The 15,671-nt window shown below is 39.3% G+C and overlaps 1 protein-coding gene across 2 annotated transcripts in view; it reads left to right on the top strand.

Annotated features, from left to right (window-relative positions):
• Positions 1–1,312: 1,312 nt before the first annotated feature.
• Positions 1,313–15,671, top strand: part of il11ra (interleukin 11 receptor, alpha) — a 34,038-nt gene continuing 19,679 nt past the window's right edge. For both annotated transcript variants that reach the window (XM_053852124.1, XM_053852133.1), the window contains exon 1: positions 1,313–1,460. The gene's annotated coding sequence lies outside the window, so the exon portion shown is untranslated. The remainder of the gene's footprint in view (positions 1,461–15,671) is intronic.

Consider the following 15,671-nt stretch of genomic DNA (forward strand, 5'->3'; position numbering starts at 1 on the left):
TATATTTAAATCTGTCCAATAATCGCTCTTTCCTTTATGTTAAACTTGTGTAGCACTCTCTTTCCACGCAAAGTGAGGGGTTTTTCTTCAGTGTTTCTTCCAACAGGAGTTTTAGTAAAGCGTAGCAGCTCCACTGAGGAGGTCCACAGGTTCTGAGGTCAAAGTTCAGCTCCAGCACAAGTATTGGGGAAAAGGCTCCTTGGTTGTACATGAGTGCTTAGAATTATCTCCAATGAAAGTTGGGCCAGTGGTAGACGCCATAGAAGTATATATAAAAAAACGGATGTGCTGTATGGATTGTTCGGTGACGCTGATCCGTCGCTATTCAGAGACTACTATGTACTTCTGCCCAGTGACCAGCAGAGGGAAGCAACGCTGTATTACTAAACACCAACTACACATCCAGGCAGTACTAACAACACATTTCAGTTCACATGACAACCAAGTTCATTTCCTTCTATGGTTCAGCACATTGAAGATTAGCATTTTGTCTGGAGAGTTTCGTTCATTGTTAAGTTTGAGGTAGAGGATGATAATAAACGAGTCAGATTCCTGAACAACTTAAGTTGGTAGCGAATAGAAAAGAAGCAAACTTATGATGATGCACAACAATAACGATCGTGGGCAAGAGAAAACGTTGTGTCCATTGTTATTCCTGAGGTTCAAAGTGAATTGCTTTGGAGAACGGAATGTTACCGGCACCAGGTTTATTGCTTACGTAAGACAAAGCCATTAGCCACTTTAATGTGTTTATATGACACACAGCCTGAAGTGGTGTCTCTGTCACGGCGACAAGGCAAAGCCAACCTGGATCATTTCAGTCTCGACACATTAATATTGTTCCATCGACAGCCGAAATTGGGATTTAAAACTGCCTCTCCTACATTACTTGTTGCATCTACTCAGTGCAAAACATACTCACTGTGTTTAGTTGTTATCATTACAATGACTATTTCAAATAAAGCAATATATTAAATTTCAATTAAAATTAAATGTGTTTAAATGTGGTAGTTGGACTTTCGATCTTGAACTTGTTTAGCGCTCAAACCGTGACAGAAACGAACGCAAATCCATTGTCTAAATAGAGACCACTGTATCAACTGATTTAAATGCGATTCGTTGTATTGACTCCATTAATACACTATGGTCTGTGCGTCTATCACAGTCCTGCTTCGTCTTGTTTTTCCCAGGTCACATTCCACAGCCTCCAAATCCCTGTTTGTTCATCGTCGCGCACGGTGAAGCCCGCCTACTTGAAGAGTGACCGGTGTGTCGTCTAATGCGAGCGCGGATCGCTTGCCCGACTCCTCCCCTTCAGTCTGACTGTGCGTCCCGATCCTGCCCTGCTAGCTTGTCTCCAGTGTCACGGAGGAAGGCGACCAAACTGCGCAGTCTGCTCCGAAAATATGGAAGGCGACAACATAATAGTGCCAATGTGAGTCGGATGAAGATCTGCCAAGGTTGGTACTTTGTTTGGAATTTTGTTCTGAGTTGATAAAGAACGAGAGTTAGCGGCAGGCAGCCAGTGGGGGGCGAAAACTTTATCCTGCTCAGTACAGAGCCGGGACTACTCCAATGTTTTTCACCTCTGGGTTGCTGTCACCTTGGCATGCGTTTAAAGTCAGTCTTCTAGTGTTTGCCATGAGGTGTTGTCTCACTTTACGAGTAGAATGTATGAAACCTGGACATATTGATACGTGAAGAACTGACCGAAAGATGTGTTGGTATAGCAACGAGTACACATGTACATTGGCCTGATGGTTGTCTGCGTCGCTTTATCGATATCCGTTGAAGTGCTTGGCTTTGGGATTATTTTTAATTACCATTATTACTATTGGGTGTCAGAAGTTATGAAGGTAGCATTTTTTTATTGTTCAAACTGTACTCCAACTGCAAAAAAGTGATTTCACCTGAGGAATTTGCGTAGTAGAGAAAAATAGAAATTGATTCTATATCTTAAAATCCTGCTATTCTCATGTTGATGGCCTCCTTTTTTCATCTCTTGAGTATGAGAATATTTTGTTTCTGTGTCAGCCAACAGCTCATTGAGACAAACGCGCTTGTATGTAAGACCAACATGTGTTGGAGGGCCATATGATCCGACAAACCAAATGTATCAATGACTAACTTTGTAATATAGAAAACAATTGACAGATATCTGTTGGTCAACAACTACACTGCAAAAACAGACATGGTTTCGAATCCCAGGTTGTCCATATTTCCACTCCCAAAAGTTTTAAATGGAGTTTCTGAAATGTGAAAAATAATGTTGTTGATCTTCTTTACAAAGTCTGTTTTACAACGTACTTATCTAAGTACACCTAACCTTATTAGGTCTGTGTGGCTCAAATAGCTCACTGTCTGTAGTTTGAAAAGTACTTGAGTACTCACAATCACAATTATTTTTTTATTCATATCATGATCACGATTATTGAAAGAATTATTTAGTGATTCAAGTTTTGCTGTGCCTGCACTTCCAAACCTCATTTAACATTGAACAATAAAACAAATGTGTGCAAAACAATGTTTAAAGGATAAATAATAATTATAATTATTTTTTATCTATAACTCTTAAAGGTTTCTAACACTAGTCTGTTCACATCGTCTGCCCTTAGAGAACTGTGCAGACAGGTGACTGTAATTCCATCAGTGCTGAAAACCCTCTCTGAGCCGGTACCTGCGGCTGAAAAGCAAATATATTTCTGCGGTTCTGATGTAAGCTGTGATTTCACATTTCATGCATTTTTGTGAGATCATGAGGGAAGAACTCACTCTTCTGTCTCTGCGACATGAATGAACTAGGAGCCCTAACGTTTTACCACTGCTGTCTCAGTTTGAGTACGAGCGATTGTTCTTAGGCACTTGACCACTTAAAAATAATCTGTGGTTTTCTGAACATCTGCAACAAGCAGTTGTCATTGCTGTTGTGACTCAGAACTGCGTGAGTGCTTGTGAAGTTCTGACCCTGAAAACGATGCTAGCGTCAGAGGACTGCGTCAGTACTAAAAGGTAGCTAAAACTAGTGTCTGCGCAGACACTTTACACTGAGGGGGCTCACTCAGGCTAGTTATGCCTTCCAGAGTAGCTTCCGTCATGCACTTTAACCCCTAAGCAAACAAGGCGGCATTTGGCTAAATAATCGTATCATGACGTAATCATAATTGGGATAAAATGCAGATTAATTGACAGACCTAATGGTACTGGTGGAAAAATAGTTGGATAAAAGTAATCAAGTAAAATAACTTTAGTGTAATGAATGACTTCAGTAAAATAGTAATCTAGTCATAAAAAACTACTGGTGTTAATAAATGAATAACGAACAGTTTTACTATAAAAACAGTAAACAGGGTAAGGAAAGAAATTGGATTAACTAAGCATAGAAATAATGAAATTAAATCTTGAAAATATTTGAATGAGAATAAAATACTGAAAGAATTATAGAAAAAAAATCTGATAAGTTTAAAAAGAAGGTTTCCAATGACACGATTAATATTACTATCCATTAGTTGGAGATGATGTCTGTTAAGGGCATGTCTGTCATGGCAGTCCCCTGTCCATGATTTAAAAGTTATAGACAGTCTTGACTCCTTCCTGGCGAGTATCTAGATAGAGATCAAGGGACATCTCAAGGAAATATCACCATGCGACCAACACCAACCATGTCAGGTGTAAACACTTGTTTGAGGTATGCATGTGTTTGAAAACTCAATTCAACTTCAACTCAAGAATGATTTGTCACTGACGCTAAAAAACAAGGCAGAAAACACCATTTCATTTTCATCTTTACTTCCTTCCTTTCCCCATCTTTTTCATGACTTTCTGACTTTTATCGTCCACCTACTCTCCAACCTTCAACAACGCTCTGACTACCATGTGTTTTTCCTACTTAGTAACTGTTTGAAAAACACTGCCATGTCTTTCTCTCGTCTCACGATGACTGCTAGAATAAGATTAACAAGGCAGGCCACACATCTAATTTCCTTATTTCACAAGTGGCCAACCCTCTGCACTTAACGCAGGCAGACACTGTTGATTACTCTTCTCATCCGGTGTGCAATCGGATGAAATGCCTCAGCCAAGACTGATAACGTTGGGTGTTTAGCGTCACAACATTATGTGAGATGAAATTTTTTTTTTTTTTTCAAATCAAGCCCCCATATATATCCACCACTGGTTATTAGTGAAGCTGGGCTTGTGTTCTGCAATTAGAAGCAAATAGAGTGGGCGACAGTGGGATGAGGTCCCACTACAGATGTGCATTCCTGCAGCCAGTGAAGTGATGAAACCTTAAAATAGAGCCCAACAGGAATGCAAACAGGCCCAGCTTGCGGAGAGAAGAAGAACCCCCGGGGGTGTCTGAACAGTGGAACAGGGCAGAGTTCCTGGCTGAGAGTGTGCGCAAATTGTTGCTCTTTCTTTTTTATGTCTGTTGTGGCTTTTCAATTGAAGAAGTGTGCTGTTCAAAGGTGTTTGCGATAGTCTAACAAGGAGTAAACGCAAAAGTATTGAGTATTGAAATTGCATCGCTGCTAGTTTGCAGATATCTCTGAATTTACTCTTTAAATGTTTACTGGAGCATTTTGCGAATTCATCACTGTTTTGATGAAATAGATTTTTTTTTACCCAAGTTGAAAGTTATTTGCATATTTATTTTTTAGGGAAGATCATTGAATGTATCATCATCACAGTTCTGGAAAGTGAATAATTCTGCCAAAAATGTTCTTCTAGCACTCATTCAGAGTACAATGGTTGGAGCAAAACTGAAGTGAAAGTCTTTCAAATATTCATTTATGCTGTGAGTGGAACAATCTGCTCGTACTTAAACCTCAATGTTCTAGTAAACATAGGGCTACAGTGATTATGATTTTCCCTCTCTTCACTTCATTTTCCTTCAGTCTTAACATCCTTGAACACTCCTCTTAGTTTAGAAAACTACTATTATTCACTTTCCCGCGAGCTGTGCCTGATACCCTGCAGACAGCTCTCGCTGGCAGTCCAATCCTTCTGCTCCTCTTCCAGCCAAAAACCACATGTGCATACAGGTCCACACAAGTGCACACATGCTGGCTCCATATAGACCATAACAAGCTACAGCTTGCACATACACACTACATGCAATGGCTAAGCACGTACGCACACGCTCATACATAAACTCTGTCCGAGCTGAGCCTTCATATTCTTGACTCTGCGCTCATATTTCGCTAGTCGCACACAGAGGGCCCAGGGCAATCAACTTTAAATTAGAGAGAAAGCTGCTCCAAGAATTAGAGTCCGCTGTGCCAGGTCTGAGGCCCTACTTTTCTTTTTGTGCGTGTGCGTGTGAGTGAATACATAAAACAAAAAGGGACAGTTTTTGATATTGAACCAACTTTGAGGGGCCTGCAACAGGGTACATTGTGCTCTTCTGCACTGCTGTTCGTGAAGTTTACCCCCACTTCTGCTCTGGCTCTGTGGTGGATTGTCCTTGTCAAATAGCTGTTAAATCCCAACCATCTTTGTTTACCCCTTCTTTCTAGAGAAAATTGAGATCATGTGTGATATGATTTGTATTATTTTGTGGCAGTTGCTTGTCTTTGGAACATGGTATTTAATGGCTTTCTCCTATAAGGTGACTTTTATAAGATCTCTCTCTCTCTCCACTGTTAGAATCTGACCATTTCAAACAGAAAGAATTCTGACGATATGAATGAATAGGCTTTTGTAAATTACGTAATGCAGAAAGTCATTGCTTTAAGTAATGTGATGATGCGAAATGGTAATGTTTTGGTTGAGAGTGGCATGAGTTCAACCATTAGTGCTTTCACAGCCCATGACTTTTGGTGGATGCTAAATATGTCCCTGACCGCACCATTTTCACATTGCAGTAGCAACAAGGTGACTATTTTGGACTTGCCATACATAATTGACTACCTTGTCTGTTTCAATCATGCAAGTGTTATGATGAAGCAGAACGTCTGGTGTAGCGGAAGAAAAATGTTCGACTTAAAAAGCACAGAGGAAGGCATGTTACTCTGAGTGCCACTGGTATAACAGGTTAAAATAAATAATTGTACAGTGTATGTAGGTGGTTCTAAGCATTCTTAGCAAGTTACCGTGATAGTTGTAAATGAAATGTAAAATAGAGAAACCAATTTCTTCTAAACTTTGTTCAGAAGACAACAGGGATGACACGGTATACCGGTATTGACGTTTATTGTGATATTAACTTTTGAAGCTAGTTACCAAAGAGGGAAAGTTTGGCTTCGGATTCGTGGAAACACTACAGTTGGAACTGGCGGCTGCAACAAAGAGTTCACGCCTTAACTAGATGGCCATCCTGCTGTGGACTGCCAACTTATATTCCAATGTGTGAGACTTCAGGTGGGGGTAGAGGGTCTATGAAGATGCATCAACGGGGAGAGGACGTTAATTGATAAGTTTTATTTGAATCTGTTTGGTTGTAAAAAAAAAAAAAAAAAGTTGCCTCATTATTTAGTTTGATATTTTGAACTGGTGCAAGGTAAAATGCATTCATTCAATCACTGCATGAAAAACTTAGCTGGATTCAAACCAGCGACCTTGTGATATATGTGGCTGTGCTCTCACAACTTTTGATAGGTTCTGATAGTACCGAACGGCAGAACCAAAACTGGGTCGGTGTGAAAGACCTCTGGGATAATCAAACTTTGTTTATACAGTATAGCCCGTTGGAATGAGCTTTTCAGACCGAAGACAACTTGAACTAGAAAGATGCCTGTTTATTTTCGGTTGAAAGTGGAAACAGACTTCAAATTAGTCTTCTTCAAAAACTTGTGGAATGTTATCTTCTCTGGTCGTACCTCCGAGCCGCCCCGTGCAGGGTGATGGTGTGTCTGCTGTGAGACAGTTGAGATGTTAGACTCAGACTGTGCACCAACACTGCCAATGAAATTAAGTTGGCTAAACTCCTTGTCTGATAAAATGGCTAGCTAACATCAGAGCTCATCTGTTTGGCTGGATACATTGAAACTATGCTTTTGTGAATAAAATGGCTAGCAGATTTTGACACATTTATTAGCATTAATAACATACCTTTCCTATGTACAATAACACAGAAAATGAAACATTAATACTATAACAGCCAGAATAAAGTGTATGTACCCTCACTTTAAGAGTACTTTGTGCTATGGGGATACAGTATTTTGAAGTTTTCTAATCTGCTGTCATTTATAACATGGACCTCTTACCATAAATCTATTAACTCATTTAGGATTGTTGGTAATTGTGTTCTCATTACAAATCATATTAATATAATAGAAAAAAAAAATCAGAACACTTGGCTTTGTGTTGATATGCAATTTTTTTTGCATGTGTTAATAATCTCACCAAGAAATCAAAATGGGACATTCATGCTTGTGCTTTCGACTGCATTCCTGTTTATCAGCGTAAATCACAGAGAGCAGCAAAATCAGAAAACAAATAACCTCGGTTCAACTATGACATTTTGTGTGGAGACCCTGTTGGTCTGCAAAGCTCGACAAAGGTGAAACGGTAGTTCAGCAGCAGTCATCGTGGCACAGATGAGTTAAAACATTTCTCCGCTTCTCTCCTGTGCTTATGCTCAACTCAGCATTATGCAACTGTTCAGGAGGCTGGCAATAGGCGCTATCATTTGTTTCTGTCATCAATTTTGTGTTGATGGTGGCTGTTGGCTTTAGATTGAGTTGGTGGTTTGACGCTCGTGCTCATACTATCTTTAGATGCATCAGCAGAGCCATATTGAATCACAGCTTTGTATATTTAGACACATCACAGCATAATACCTTTTTGCATTTTGTAGGACTCAGAAAAAATAAGATAATGTGAACCGTGCTTGAAAACTCTTGGATTAATTCAAAAGAAAAATAAATAAAATAAAGATCATGACAGAAAGCCCACTGCTTCTTTTAAATCCTATCAGGGTTACTGTCAGGATTTTTTTGAAACAGAGGCGCAGTCCACTCTTCCCCAGAAACTTAAAAAAAAAGTAGTGGAACCCAGATTGACTAAACAGAACGTCTACTTAACTTTGAAAATCAAATTAAAAGATGATTTTGAATTTCTGTTGCTCTGACTGTTTCATTTGTTTGTTTGTCTACTGTCTACCGCAATAAATACGGACTGTCGAACAATTTATAATTTTGCGTTGACTTGTCTTGTTGTTATCAAACGTTTACAGCTACTATGGCATAAAACAAATAATCAAGAGTTTGAACTTGAGAAAGCATCACAGTCATTATTAGCTAAAGTCTAGACATTTTATCTTTGAGTTTGCATTGATAACATGCTATTGTTAGTTTAGGATCCAACAACCCATTCTTTGATTGGAAAATATGTTCATCTTGCCCTCCAAAAATTATTTTAATTAATTCCTCGGAATTTGCAATTTAAATGAAACATAATATGAAATATTTTCCCATGAATCTGTCTGAAAGTGAGAGAGATGAATTGACCTCATAGAACAAATTAGCTGATAAAATTTTTATGACAAGTGTTTCCCTCATAAAGCTTCTCAGGCACACCCAACACATTTTGTTGCTCAAAGAACAGTTTTCAGCTTTGCTTTCTTGTAAATAAATAAATCATTTTGGTGACATTTCTTATATATATATATAAAAAAAACCCCAAATAAACTCAGATACTGATTGTTCAATGGCGAAGGTGGTCAAGGCAGGGAGCTGCTGTTGTCAAGGTGGCTATATAGCACCTCAACAAAACCTGTGATACATTCTTTTGTCATGTATTGAAATGCATCTTGGAGATATTACCCCTCTTTTTTCCGGTTGCAGTTGGTTTACTCAACAGCCAAAATGGATGCTAATGGATGTCTACACTTTCAAGATTTGCATTGGTTTTATCCCATTTTTTCTTTTTTTGTTTTTAAATAGGACATATTAAATGCACTTTTGGGTTATATATCTATTTTAATAAACAATTTGTTGTGCTTGCCTTATACTGTACATTTTCTTTTTATAATGAAAAACATGATTGATTTTCTCTTACATATCTTTTAAATTGTAAACACACATAACTATTCTAAATAAATTATATGACTATTTCTAAATCTAAATCTATCTAAATTGTGTTTCAGTTTTTTACTCTCTCCCCCTGCTTTGTTTATGTTTCGATACAAGTGTCAATATCTTCTAAGAATAGATTTATATCTAGTCTATCCCCCTTCCTGGTGCACCAGGCTACTCAGCCAGTCGGAGCGTAGCAATGGATGAAGAGTTCCCAGCAGTGTGACTCATGCACCAGTGAACAGGGGTCGCATATGTGTGAGGAGTAGGGTGCAGGCGAGTGCGGGGGTGGACCCGGGTTGCAGTGGGCGGGCTATCAAAGCTATGTGATAGTGTCTGTGCTTCCCGTGCCTCTCTTCCTCCCTGTCACATGGAGAAATGTCCTTGGTTGCTGTTGTGCCACAGGCTTATCTTCAAAGATATGTTAAACAAACTGATACTACTATGTAAACAACTCCGTGATGTGACGTAGCAAAATGTCTATTATGATGACAAACAGCACACGGTTCTCTTGGTGAGCACTAACCGAAAGAAAATATTCAAATGTTATATATGCGTCTATCTGAGAGAGACTTACACGTCTTCAGCATTTTTTTTTAGAATTTATTTGGTCTCTCTCAGTTCTTGTGGGTTTCCGCTGGGGACTCTAATTCCCTCGCAATGACTAAAAACTTTCATGTAATTTGCAATTGTCCACTGGAGTGAATGTGAGTCTTAAGTGTATGTCTTTCTCTCTGTGGGCCCTGTGATGGGCTTTTTGAGCAAATACCTACTTATTTTGGATAGTTTGTCGACTGAACTTGAACAGCTACAAAGCATTCTTTCATTGACACTTTTGTCTCTTGTCATTGTGTGCACATGGAAGTGTTTGTATGCATGTTTCTTTTTTCATAATCGTAATACCAGTTTTCACGTCTTCCTGACGGTCCATCACAATGTGTATATTCATGCCTTTCTGTTCCACAGTGTTGCATAAACCGTCATTATTCAACTATCTGCTTCATGTCTTTATAATTGCTACCAGAAGTAGAGTGGCGCCAGTCAAATGCAAACCAGTGCGTAAACATGCACGCGCACAAAGAGAAAACTCAACTGAAACAGCAAATCATAGAAATGAAGAGTGGCAAAGTGGAGCTGTGGTCATACAACCATCTGGGCTATTTGCATGGCCCAAGTAGTAATAAAGTACAGCTATTATGGGCTGCATATGTATGTGAAAGAATGGGTTACTTATATTTACCAGGCTTTAACAACAAGCCGACGAGTAATACAAGCCTCATCTATGCACACTGGTCAAACTTCAGCTTACAGCAAAGCATATGCAGCTGTGTGTAGTTATTTCAATTCTTCTTCCATGTGTTTTAGATCTATTCATATTTGCGATTGTGATGAAGGGTTGACTTTGTACTGACTAAATTAACACATAGGAAAGAGAGATGATTTGCTTGTTGTTTGTCTGAAAGCCCCCGTAGCTGCCTGTTTTAAAAGTCCTCATTGGATAACAGGAAGCAGATGTGGGTGGGTAGGTGGGTACATGTCTAAAAAGCTTGTCATTGGTTTAGACATGCAGATTTTCGGGTGAACACCCTGCTGCTAGCTACTAGCACTTATTGCTTCAGTGACGCTTACAGTTTAGATTGTCTAATTTCGCTTGCATGTTTTATGGTGTCCTAAGTTGAAATATTGTGATTTAGCGTCTGGCGAGGTGAACTCACCCGAGAGTGAAAAGACTGCTGTGGTTGATGGACTCAATTGAGGTGGCTTGTATTATATAAGAATGTACTTTTGAACATGTTCATGAAATGTGATTGAACAATACATTGATGGCCAAAATATTACATAAAGATTACTTGGGGTGGAAAAGAAATTTGATACGATGATTTCTTTCTATGAGCCCAGGTCTTGATTTTTTTTAAATTATTATTTTTTACATTTTGACGGGCAGTAATGTCTTCATTGTCACATCCGTTTCTGGATTAAAAAGAAGGTGATTCAAGCTCCAGCGTGTCTCTTCAAGGGCCTGCGGAAGAGTTCAGAAACCCGCTCAACAGAACAGCCAATCAACAGCAAGTGTGATATTCTAGGTAAACTTGGGAGCTTGAGTGAAATGTATTCCAAGGACTCCTTGCTGAATCCACATAATGCTAACTGGGGTAGCACCTTCTGCTTCCTTGTTGCTCACTGTCATTCCTCTGAGGTTGTAGACAGTAGATTCCTAACGTCAGTGTGATCAAACTTCATACTGTAGTGTTAAACTGCAGTGAAGCAAGTTGGATATTTGTTTTTTTTTGTTTTATTTTATCTGGCTCCAGAAATTATTTTCTTCTCTTGCATCTGAGCAGAGGTCTGTGAAGACCCAGGCTTTCAATCACTGATACAATCCTCAAAATATTACTGACAGGTGTTTTTGCACAATTTTTAGCTGCAGAAAATAGCAAAGTTAAAATCACAGTAATCAATGCTGAATCGTAATAAATCTGAATGGTGATAAATCACAATTGCAATATAAATGACACTGGTACAAAAACATATCACTCCAACTCTAAGTATTACACTGTTAGTATTTTCAGGGAATGACACGGTAGCTGTTTGTAGAATTGTTGTCTGTTGCTTTAAACTGTGTTAAGGTATCTGATATTACCTTAGTGAGAGTATCTGGTCATAATCGTCATCTTGATGTTCGAACTCCCATTGTCAAGGGTTAGCAGCACATTTCTAACAATCACAAACTATTCATTTAATCTGAGTTATGCTTGGTTTTGACAGATGGTCAGTAAATTTGACTGACTTGACTTCTAACTAGGGCATTGTAGCGATGAATTTTCCACGGATGTTAACCTCTGTGGTCACAGTAAATTTCAGTGGTGCCAACTAATTCCAGTGAATTGCAAACAGTTAAGCAATGTTAAATCTGACAAACACATCCAAGTGTGTGGAAAGGTGAAATCATATCTATAATAGCTGTGTTTTGTGTGTATTCTTTTTCCTATCTGTGACGATTGCCATCAACTACTGTATGTCTGTTTAACTGCTCGAAAATGAAATGTGTATTTGTAATCGCAATCCTTTGCAAAACTACATTTGCAGTTCAGTAGAGAAAATATACAAAGTGCGATGCCCTGTGGTCATTGTTCTTCATGAAAAATGGGCGATGTGTTTTGAAATTGTGTATGCATTTAGATAATCTTAATTTCTGTCTCTTTAGAACAAAGACTGCAAATACCTGTAAATTTGGACAAGGGCTTTTTTTTCCATTGAAGGATCTCGGGGAAGTCTATGCTTTAGTGAGTAATTTTAAATGCAGGCTTCATGAGGCTTGTTACCCAGGAAATTATTTGGACTTTATTCTGGAAAAAAAATGGTCTACAGAATGACATAAACTCTGGCAAATTACATGTGCAACAGGCGTGTACTGAATTTATGTTCTAAATATCTTAACAAACAGAAAATAGACATCTTGGTATTGTAGAGTACCAATTTAGATTTTTGAACCAGTGCCTTCATTGAGAAGATCACCAACACCTTCAGAATCCCTTCTTTCTCTCACTTTCTCCCACATTTCACTGTGAGAACATCTTTAACCACTGAGACACGTCTCTGTTGTTTGTTTCTCCTAGCAAGGACTATTTTCTCAGAAGATTAAGCCTCATTCTCTCTGTGGTTAGCCGGGTGTGATTTACTGCTCTTTTCAATCTGCCCTGGTATCACTAAGCCTTCAGTAACCTATTAACCTTTCATGCAACAGATTGAATTTCTGACTGTGGTTTGCATTAGCACATGGTTGTGTTTACTAAGGCACCTTCTGCCAAATGTAAACACCCGGAACCATGCTGTGTTTGTGAAGGTGGGCGTTTTTTTTTCCTGTCCAGGAGAACAACTGTCTCACTAACTCCTGCTTTTTAGTGTTGTTTTTCAATCAAAGATTAGATCAGATTAGATTGCCTTTATGCCCAGCTTCATCTAATGTTTTCCATGTTTAGTTTGCTTATCTTGCGTTGGTTAGAGTTCGACAACAGAAAGCGAACAAGATTTAAAGCAACTATTTATATTGTTACAAGGTAAAGCTTGCACTGAAGAAGACGCTGTAGCTGTTATTCCTGAAACCACAGACATCTGCTCCTGAGAACAAATAGTGCCAGTGCATGCTGAAGAGGCGTGGTGTTGCTGTGGCAACCTAGAAAGCAAGTAGCTTTGTAATCTGTCCCTCTCTTACTGGTGATCATTTAACTACAAGACGTGACCGAGTCACCCATCTTGGCGTGTACCAGGGTATGTACCATAAATGTATGATCTGGTTGGCACCACAGTATCTCAGCGTTCTTTTGGTCAAAGCAGTATCTAGATTAGAGTCATGTTCTCCGGGTATACAGAAAAAAAGCCCTGCTACTGTAATGTCAGTTTGTGCCGAGGGGTGGCGCTGTGACCTCCTCAGTACCGAGCAAGGAGCCATTTTAGACTGTTATATTGTACTCTGTGCACAGCAATCGTGCTGACTGATAAAGAATCAGCGCTTCAGAGCGATGGTTCAAGAGCTGTCAACATCGTCAGAGCACTTACTTCGGCAGATGTCTCGATTAAATTCACAAGTTTCGGAAAAAAAAAAATTATTCAGGGACTCTTTTCTCTGTATTGCCAGAATGATAGATGTGGAGTATGTAAAGCAAAGAGTCACGCTTTTGGTCACTGCTGTGAGCCCCACCTAGGTTAGCAACCACACTAACGTAGGGGTAGTTTATTGTTAAACCTACAACTATTGCAGTTCTTCTAATCTTTTCTTATGAGAACTAACGGACACAACAACCTGAATGACAACTCTACACATCCATAGATCAGTGTCTTAGCAAGTGACAACACAGCTGAGATCAGTTTTGTTATGTGTTCACCGCAGACATCAACAAAGACCGAGGACGACTGTTGCATCAAGCTACATTTGTGACCGTATATGATGCACTAAGCATTAAGGAGCTGTTTGTTTACATACGTTGCGAAGCTGAAGTACACAGAGCCACACCCCACCCTGTCCGATCATAGTCGACTTAGTCAACCTATTCACCGCATTGTCCAGGTAGTGTAGTGTGCAAGCTGTTTACATACATTTTAAAAGTCTGATTCTTGCCGGACTAAACCAATATTCCGGTTTTCTGGGACCTCATATACCCATGCTTATTATGCATGATAAAAGATAATGTCAGCCTTTATTTAATGTAAGTGTGTCTGTCTCCACTCTAACAATACCAGTGCACATTCAGGATAGCTAAAGGATTCCACCTCAAGCTCTGGTTGCATAAACCACAAAGTTGGAACTCGCATAGGAAAACTCAATACATGCCGAGCACACGCTTTCTTTGTCTTCTGTGTAAGTCCCTGTGATAGTTGACATCTGCCTGTGAAGTAGATTTGACTGTGGTGTTGTCTGATTCCGTGAAGAGGTGTCACACACTAGGATAAATAGAAGATACACTGTTGCCACTTGAGCTCAAGATAAGAGTAATATAAACATAAAGGTGTACAAGAGTATTGTAGAGGAAGTGCTGTAAAGCAGTAAAGGGGATTTGAAGGAGATCATTAACGTCTTATTGTCAGGAGTTGTGTTGTTGTTAGATATAATAATGCAACATGGAAATGTGAAGACATGGTATAGTAAGAAGATCTTGGGTCATGTGTAACTTCAAATATTGCCCCTGGCCTGAATAAAAAGGTGCCATTCTTTTCGTAACTATATCTGTCGGTCACTGAAGGAGCAGCTCAGCGATGTGACCCAAATTCCCGAGACTCAACTTGTGTTTAGATTGGCTTGTGTTTATTGAGTTTAGCTTTTATGTTGTTACTACAAGTACACCGTACAGTCTGTACCTGAGCCTGAAGAAGTGTGCGATAAAGTGAAGATAGTTTATAAGTGGTGGGGAAAAAAATGTGTGGCTGTTTTGTGTTTGGCATACAGATGCTTTTTGAGAACACAGAACTGGACTGTCTGAAGGTCTGTAGGCCAAACCTGTAAGCTGGCCACTCTCTTGATTCACCTCACTCACCTATCATCTCCTCCTTTTTGGCTCTTGAAATTTTGTCCAACACCAGACCAGTTGGGTTGAAGCCAACATTGTGTTTTTGCATTACAGCAAATTATATGTGGCATATGGTAGCCATCTTATCCTGGCAAATGTGCTCAAGGAAATTCCAGCTTCGAATTAGGTTTGCCAATACACTAACACACTCCCACACTCGTTTGAGGAGTGTTTTGACACTTCTCTTTTAAGAACTGACCCTTACTGTTTTCTCTATACCTGTTTTCTTTATACCTGACAACATTAATAATGATATTTTCTTATATTTGCGATCGTTGGTCTATGGATAGTTTTGGAAGTGCATTGGATTATGCAACATTCGGTTTCATCGAGCATTGCAGTAATAGCAAGTAACATTTGTAAAATTGCCGTTGCTTTATAAGCTAGCTGGTTGTTGGCTGCTTTTTGGGCTATACGCAGGAAATCCTCTCCATAACAAGGTGGACCAGGTCCATGGTTTGATTGAGTTTTTTTTTGTTGCTGTGTACCTTTGATATCCGTCACCGCTGCTGCTAGGAAACTCAGCTTAATGGGTACATACCTAGGTAAAAGTTTCTTCTTAACTTTGCCATGCAGACAGGCCACATTTGCA

The sequence above is a fragment of the Synchiropus splendidus genome, chromosome 1 (assembly GCF_027744825.2).
Source record: "Synchiropus splendidus isolate RoL2022-P1 chromosome 1, RoL_Sspl_1.0, whole genome shotgun sequence".
NCBI lineage: Eukaryota > Metazoa > Chordata > Actinopteri > Syngnathiformes > Callionymidae > Synchiropus > Synchiropus splendidus.